Here is a 9,410-nt window from a genome sequence, read left to right as displayed (position 1 = left end):
ATAGTTTGTATGTTTAATAAATGAGGGCTCTTCAAAACCAATGATTGTAAAGTGAATTCTCCTTAATTCCATAATCAGTTAGTTATTGAACACCCTCCCCAATCAAAAGATCAACAGGGATTGCAAGACAAATATTCAAATCATCATATTCTTTTGACCCTTCTTTTGCCTGATGGGCTGTTACATCTCTTTGAGTAATGAAAAGTATGATTTAAGGCCAGGAAATCAAATTTGGTTCAAAATGGTAGCCCTCGCAGCAGAAACAAAATAACTCACTCAACCTCCTCGGATTCGGCTGTGTGTGCAAAAAATAAACTACAACAATTATCACCCCTTCTTTGTAAATGACGGTAGGTACGCCCATTCATAAGCTGTTGAATTGCAAAGAGGCCTGAACTCGACTAGCAACCAGGGATTGATCACGGGCTACAAATGCGATATCCCCGCATGGTTTCGCGAGCAGTTATTTTGAATTGCAATTGTGTAAAATATTCAATTTTTCAACAACATATGTCTTCACATGCTTCCAAATTGTGGCCAATATGTAGCTAAATATGTCTTTTCACACGATTACAAAAGATAAATCAAGCAAGTTGTACTCAAGACTAGGGTTCTAGTAAAAGCGTACAAGCATGAAAAGCGACCCCTGACGGACTCAGCCTCCAAGATGCCAAATTTCATAACAATTGAAAATAATCGGAACCAGGTTTAGGTGACATTGTGCACTCTAATCCTGCCGACTATTTTTTTCAACACGAGAGGCAATGTCATGTAGATTTTTGCCCTGGTGGTTTTTTCCTTACTTTTTCATTTGAATGTGGAGCAATTCAAGAAGAATATTCAGATATCGACGGAAAGTTCTTGAAAAGAAAAACAAATCATGGTTTACGTGCATTTGATGTTATTGAATGTGGTAGTTACTTTTATTTTATGTCAACGCCAAGCTGAAGTCTTCTCTGGCAGCCCTTTTCGTTAGACCCCGTTCCAGGCCTGTGATGGTCCTTGCCACGTTGTTCAGAGCGACCTGGATTGATTTAAAGGCAGCCAACGTGGTATCATCGGGACCTAGCATTGGGGATCCAACATCTGCCAAGGCGTGGTGATTTAGCCAAGCACCAATTCTCTGGCCAGTTGCCACAGGTACTCGCCTCTGGGCAGATTGTGAGAAAGTCTGAGGATTAGGGAAGCTCTTCTCTTAACTTCTCTAGCCAATTTCTCAACGTATGGGACAGTTGAGAGGGTTGAGAGCTTTCTGTCATAGGTGACCCCAAGGAGCCCCAAGGTAGAGCCGGGCAAGATCTCGCTGCTGTTGACGGTGACAGTGACGTTGGTGGTGGCGGCGTTGTTAGAAAACAACATCTGCGTCTTGGAGCCGTTCAGAAAAAAGCCGCTGCCCTTTGTGTAGGGATCAGGGTGGGCAATTTTGAGAATTAGCGTGACTTTTGGACACCAAGTGGACAAAAGTGTCCGAAAGTGTCCAAAAGTGTCCAAAAGTGTCCAAAAGTGTCCAAAAGTGGACAAAAGTGGACAAAAGTGTCCAAAAGTGGACAAAAGTGAACAAAAGTGGGCAGAATGTGTCCAAAATTAAGTACAATTGTGCAAAAGGGGATTGACAAGCAAACACTTTTAAAACCTAAATCATGTTATTTCTTTACCAAATCTAGATGTGAACCAGCAAATAGAATCAGTAATCAATAAAATCTAAGCTTTCTTCAAACACATAAATATGAAGTAACAACTAGCCTTTTTCACTAACGTTTTTAATTTCCAAGATATACACTTAACGAATTCGTTATCTTGATACAATAAAGCTTTATGAAGTCAAAACAAATATCTTTAATATATTTTGAATGTTAATAAGTCAAAGCCACACTATAATCAGGGCATTTGGTGACTGGGTAATTTTAACAAAGATTAAAAAAAAAATCTTTTTTAAAGCTTAGGAGCTGAATATCAAATATCCAATAATAATTCTCATATTTGTAATATACATAACATATTTATAAGGAGTGCATGACTTACACTTTATAATACATCTAAAAACTAAGATATATGTTTCTTTAAGAAACATTGGGAATCTCATTTCCTGACATCAAGCGCATCTTTAAAAGTTAAAAATATGCCCAACAATGTCTCAATTAACTTACTTATGGAAGAAAAACCATAAGTATAGGAAAATATGTCATTATTAGATTTTAAGCAATTCGTAAGAAATTCAATTTTTAATATTAGTACTTTTTAACAAGAAATCCCAAATGACTGATGATTTTAAGTAAAACATTTTTGCAAAAAGTTAATAATGTTGAATAAATGAAGCCAGATAACCAGAATATAATGTTTAGCTATTTCAGTTTTTGGATCCTTTGCAACAGCTGCATTCTACTAGAGGGAGACTTTGTTCCCTGCTTGCTTCTAATCTAACGTAAGAAAAAAGAGTTAAGAACCTGTCTTTCAAATACCTTTTTTGGGTATGTTAGAGGTATATGGCAAAGGTTTTAAAGACTTATCTTGCTCTTGGAACCATCAATGAGCAATTTTTGAAGTAGAGGATAGGTTTCATACACAATATCCTTTATATTTGTAGTTTTAAAGGTTCGTATTTTTGGACACTTTTGGACACTTTTGGACAGGGGTGGACAAAAGTGTCCAAAAATGAAATGCCCACCCTGGTAGGGATTGAACCGTTGGGCCAGAATGGTCAGCTTCTTGGCCACTTTATCCACGGTGTCTCTAGTGGCCCAGATTGTGGTGTCATCTGCATAACCGGTGTAGCCTTCCTCAACAAGGCCAAGGCAATAGGGCATGTCTGCAACGTGGACCAGAAACAGGAGAGGGCCGATTTTGGAGCCTTGTCACTAACCTTACTTCTGCAAAGATGCTGCAATCGCCTTTCCCAACCATTGTCTGGAGCCCTCTGGACATGTACAACTCAAACCAGGACAATGCATCGCCCCAGATGCCAACGGCCTCAGGGTTGGGCAGCACTTTGACCTTGTCCACCGTGTTGAAAGCAGCAGACAGGTCAAATCCCATAACACCAACAATCTTGTTCTTGGACCTTTTGGTCATCCAGCTTGCATGAGCGGCCCCCAATGCTGTCATGCAAGGTTGTTTTAGATGGAATCCAAACTGTGTGTTTGACGGGGCGTCGGTCTCCGCCAGGTGGGCGGAGAAGCTGTCTAGGACAATGGTCTCAAGCACCTTGCTCATGGCAGGCCGAATGCAGACAGGCCTGTATGAAGAAGGCTCCCAGTGGTCCTAGCCGTCAGATTATCCCCTCCTTGAAACCAGACGGGACATGTCCAGACACCAGGCTTCTTTAGGTAAGGCAGGAGATTGTTCTGTCCAGCACCTCGACTCCCTTCTTGAGGACAGAGACTGGAATCCCATTGATGACAAGCGCCTCCGTGCAGCCAAGGTCCCCATTGATGCCAAGCACCTCCGTGCTGCCAAGGTCCTCAATGATCTCCGCTATCTGTTCAGCACTAGGGAGCTTGAACTTGAAATCAGCCGATCTCTCCCACCATGAAGACGGTGGTGGAGGTGGACAGTCGGCCAGCTTTGCCTGCAGGTCAACTATCGTGAGAACGCAGTACTCATTCATCTTGGACGCGGCCTTAAAATTGCCACCCGCATCGCCCTCGGCGGTCTTGAGAGACGTGGGAAGGGTGGGCTGATTCTTGCCAATGGCAGCATGGCGAGCCCCCAGATTACTTTGGGGTTGTTCGGCAATGCCAGAAGAATGGCCGGCTTCCGGCTCATCTGGTCACATCTGACGTCTGGGGAGTGGCAGTGGCGGTCATGATGTCAAACCCCTCTGTAGAGCTTCCAGCCTGTGCAAGCAGTGATCAATCTGGCTGTGCTTGTCCTTACTGATGGGCAAGGCTTTGCTGGCCGTCATCTTGTTGGTGGTCTTGCACTTGGGCTTGACGGAGTAGATTATCCCCACTTTAGTGTTTCCTGTGTACTTGCCAAGGTGCCATCGCAGCCATTTGGCGCGGGCGAGTCCGGAAACGCTATGCTCCACAATATCACAGGTCCTGGGGTGGGCAAACTTGGACTCATCCCAATCCTTGTCAATGCACTTGATGTGGCGGAAGTAGGCGTGGCAGACCCTCACCTTCTCCTCCTCCCTGGACGTCTTCTCCCTGGCCTCCTTTTTTATCCTCCTGGCCTCCTTCTTGGCCTTGGCAGTCAAGAAACCGTCGGTGTCCTTCTGATCGGCAGTCTTGCCATTCTCCTTCTTGGCCGCAGCGGCCTCAACAGTTATGACATTGTTGGCATTGGCAGGGGAGGTTGCTTGTTTCCACCTTTCCAGGTGGTATTGTTGGAGACAATGGTAAGCTTGTCATGTTTGTTGACAGACATAGAGCCGTTATTGTCATCAATGTGGCCTTCTTCGAAATCATGGCCCCGGCAGTGGAGGCTAGGCCGGTACAGATGGTGATTATGGAGACTATGAGTTTGAAATGGTTGACAAGGTCCTTCCTTGATGGTCTTCTACACATTAATCACGCGTCTGATCCCTGCCTCATCCGCAGACGGGTAGAGCACGGCCAAGACCATTACTCTTGTTACAATTGCGAGTTCCCTGGATCCCCTGGATGTTTGACGAGCACTTCAACATACGTCTGACTTCACTAAATGCAGAACGCAAAATCTAACATTGTGATTGGCCCTCCACCCTTGCCATTTCATGTTGTGAGATTTTAAGAGGATCCCCAAGTGTCTCAAAAATAGTCTTGAGTTCATCTTGCATGATAGTATCGCTTGTAACCGTGTGAAAAGACATATTTAGCTGCATTTTGACCTCCATTTGGAAGAATGTGAAGGCATTTACTTTTAAAAAAGTGAATATTTTACAAAGTTGCAATTCAAAATAAGTACTCATAAGTACTTTTGGGGGTCTGTAAGGGCTATTTTGCCTTCCATATCTGACAGCATATAGATGAATGGGAAAATTATATCACAACATCTTCTAGCACCTGGATTTGAAGGTGCTCTCCTTAGATAGCAGATTCTTGCCTTGTCTATGGTGCCTCTTGCCGAGATCAGCTCGGAAATGAAGTTCTTTTTGAGGGCCAAATAATCACAAAATGTATTTTTGAAAGCACTGAATAACTTCTTCCACAGGAAAAAAAATTCGCAATCACAAAGATATAACCCTGCTTAAAATCAAAAATGACACATAAAAAGACAACATTGGACTAATTTTGCAAAGTTTGGAAGCAACTATCACAAATTTCAATGCATCTCATTATTGCAAAATCTTACAAATCAAAAGCCCTCAACGTTGTCTGCTAGTTTAGACCTCCAAACTAATACCCTAAACCATCCAGGTTTCTAGATCAAATTTGGTTCTTTTAGGTGAAGAGACCTCTAAAAAGCAAGTATTTTTATATTTTCTCTTTTGTGTGTAAAGTATTGAGATTCTAGTTGCATTTTCAGGAAAAAATTGAGCTTTTGCCAGCAGGACAAGCAGGAATAATGTGAGAACCAGAGACCAACTACTTTATTGCAACAAACCTAGAAGATTGGGAAAATGCAGTATTTAAAGGAGGTGCAGAAGGTATCTTTTACAATACATCTTCAAAAATATCAAAGGCCTTTTCCTTAACCAAGTTTTAATAGTCAATTGCAATGAATGTAAAGGTTTACAATTTTGAGCTCTCCAAAGTATCCAGGCTATTCAAAACAATGAAGTACTTGCTTCCCTTTGGATTCCTTAAATGTTACAATGTGTGTCCTTGATGCTCCCTTTAATATAAGGTTGATTTGATACTTAGTTTATTTGTTCTGTCAGTTCCAACCTTTTGTGTTCATGTGTGAAACAACGTTGGTTTTTAACTTGATTTGAGAAGATATCAGATATGAACACAAGATGACCAAGTCCAACGTTTTGATAATCCCGAAATATATCCTTGTGTGAAAACCCCATCACATTGAATTCAGATAAAAAGAGCTATTTAAGCTGAGTAGAATATATAGGGAAAAAAGTGCAAAAAGTACTTTAATTTAAAGAGATTTGAAAAAAAAATCAGGTAATAAAATCTCACATTTCTTTTCTAAACTTGACCATAATGCTTAGAAAAATATTCACAAATATTTGCATTTTTTGCTGAAATGACTCAAAATGCACAATAAATTGCAGAAAAATGTCAAATATTGCGCTTAAATTTGCAAAATTTGCAGATGCAATAAGTTTGTAGAAAAATCTCGGATGTGCAAGTTTTTTCCAAAGTTTGCACATTTTGCAAGATGCAAGTTTTGGCCGTTAGCTAGGGCTCTGGGTGTGACCAAAGTGCCAGTGCTTTGAGTGTGAACAGCAGAGGAGACAAGTGAAAAGTACTCAAAACTACAAGTCGCTCGTTCCGTAGGTGCGCGAGAGCAAAAATGTGAAAATGTGTAGCAAATGCTGAGATATGTAACAAAAACCCAAAATATGCAAAAATATGCAAAATATGCGATCGCAAGATATTTAACATCACTAGTCCTAAGTTTATGGCATAACCTTGAAGACTTCGTGTTAACATTTTTCGATAATGAGCATAGGCATTTAATCTTGGCAAAATTGTTCAAAATGTATCGTTTCATAATTCTTTGAGGAGTCAAGATTGGGACCCTGGATGGGGTAATGGTAGTTTAAGGTTTGAAATAATGTCGCTAAAGTCATGGAAATACAGTATTAGACATTGTCAGGCCGGTAAAGCTTCCCAGTTTGAAGCTTATGCCAGTAGTAATGGAAATGTGGAGGCTTTGGAAATTTGATGCATCACAAGCCAAAGAAAGATTTTCCTAGTTGATAGTTGCATTGAATCAGGTCTTCGGTACAACGGAATTCGATTGAGAAAATGTAAACAATAAAGCAGCAAATGCAACAAGGTTAAGACCAAGAACACCCTCAGAGCGGTTAAGAGCAAACGCATTCTTCAACCTTGACTTTCATATGTTCATAACATGCTAGATTAAAATAGCAAAAAATACAATTTTCTGTTGAGCCTTAAGTTCCTCAGCTGTCACGAGATAAACGAAAAAAATAAAGGCCATTCTTGAAGCTGAAAAAGGAACGAGTAACGAGTAGTTCTGTTAGTTTTTTGGTCGTTAGAATTTCGCAATTTCAAAATGTAATAATGTAATTACAACTCCTTTTTCGAAAAAGGAGCGAATTACTGCAATTGCGTCACTTGTAATTTCGTTCCTAATGCCCTGGCAATTGGTCAGCTTAAAGTTGGAGAATGGTTACAGATTCGGGGATGGATTTCTGGGCGGCCGGAGTTACACAATTGGAGGAAGAGTTTAAAAGTGATCAGAAGGTCTGGATCCTGTGGATCCAGAAGAAAAAGCACGACCTAAGAAGGCCTCTTTGATCACATTAGTGTTGAACCTCGCTTAGAAAGGAAAAAAGAGATCCAGATTGTGGTCTAATCTGAATTAAAGCAAGAGGATAAAAACATTCCCTGTAATGAAGAGTCGATCAAAGAAAGAGACTGAGGCAGCTCTACAGGAGGCTTGTGACAACTCATTTTCTATCATTTGTAAGTGAGCGACGTTGCTAAACCTTGGAAGAATGTCCAGAAAGCCGTCAAAAAAGAATATTTGGTTGCATTCTTCAAATAATGGGATTCTTATAAACGTTCTCACAGGGACCAGGGCAGAAAATGCCATGGCTGAAATTGTTCTCAAAAGAGTCCAAATCTGAAATTTCATTTCAAGAGTTTTCTCGATATCTAAATACGCATGTTTCACTGGTAACATTGAGGGAATAAGAGAGCTTTCGTTTTGAGGGAGACTGGTACTGTACAGTGTTTAGAGAAGGTACGTAAGGTATCTGATACTGAACGTTTCCAAGAGTAACCATGAGCTTTGTCCCAACCCAGGTTTTAGGGTCAATTCTAGTGAATGTAGAGGCTTAATGTGCGTTTTGAGAGCACATTCAAGCCCTCGTGAATCCAGGCTGGTTCTAAAAACGAAGTTCACCTCTCCTCTTTCATGGTCTCTTTCATTGTTTAATTTTCTTCCCTCAAATATCCGTAGGGAACACATTTGGACAATGTTTTGCAATGTATTCTAGATCAATCCTACATTTAAGGACGTCCTCGGTTTGCCCAAATTTGTTTGTTGATCAAATTTCACAGCAATGTTTCTAAGGGAATGGATTTCCCAAGACATATGGAAAGAGATTGTATCTCTTAACATTTTTTTAACAGAGAAACATCTCCACGAGCTTAGCATGAACATTGTTGACAACTTCAAGCAACAACCGTTGTCTGAGTTAAGTGCAAAAGATATTCTTGTCAACTATTCAGAAACCACGTTTTATGAATTTGACACAAGAGTATTATATTCCATGCAAAGTATTGATGCCTTTTGAAAGCGGGAAACCAAGGGGGACGCTAGAATTCAAACAACGAGTTAATTCTAAGTTTCTTTAAATATTGCTTATAGTACCATAGTAGCTTCAATCATTGAAAAAGCACAATTTTAAAATATTTATATGAAGCTATGTGTCCGGAAGTTTAGCGTTGCAGGATCAAAAATATTTCCCCGAAGAGTTGGTGCTGTATTCATTGTGCCACATTGCTTGAACAATAAGTTGTTTGTCTGCATGCGCCCCTAAACGAAGTAGAGGGCGCTACCTCCAACCAATGAAGGAACAAGGTGGGAATTCAAATGATTTTGGTGTAATTTGTACAGTCAATACATTTGTGCTTGATAATAATAGCTGAGACATGCCACCATTTTTGAATTTATATTGAGGTCAAATTTGTCTTTTACGAGATGCGTATAGTTTCTGTGGGCCCCAACAATTCAAGATTGTTCTTTGTTTTCTTTACATTCATGAAAGGCATCTCTGATCCAACAACAAGTTAGACCTGGTGGATCTGGAAACCCCTTGAATGCATAGTTGTTCAAGGTTTATGGTCAAAACTTTTCCAAGCCGGACTAAAAACCTGCTAAATAATCAACGGCTACATTTTCCTTACGAATACTTGAGGAAAACTAATTGAGCAACGTGGAAAGCCCAGGAAAGCCGAGTGAAGAGCTTTATCCTTCGAACTAGTCGGGATTTTTGAGGGCTTGAGGGTGCTCGCTAAAGGCACATCACTCATTTACTAAAACTGACCTAAGTTATCCTTCCAATGAAAGCCACAGGTTAATAGTGAGCAGGATAATTTGTGAGCGTCATTTTGGGACAAGCTATATTTTCGGCATTGTCTATTCAACGGCGTCTGTATGTCACGAAAAGCATCTACCTAGTCGGATAGATCAATGCTAATATTCAATTTTGTTTTTCATATATTATTCCAATCTTTGCATTCAACAGTCATCCTCCATTCCAAATTATATCGAAAAAGATAGAAGAGCCAAAATAAATTTCTGAGTTTAGGTAATGGAATGGATGTTTAATT

This window comes from Tigriopus californicus, chromosome 9, assembly GCF_007210705.1.
Source record: "Tigriopus californicus strain San Diego chromosome 9, Tcal_SD_v2.1, whole genome shotgun sequence".
Lineage (NCBI taxonomy): Eukaryota > Metazoa > Arthropoda > Copepoda > Harpacticoida > Harpacticidae > Tigriopus > Tigriopus californicus.
This window is presented reverse-complemented; position numbering follows the sequence as displayed.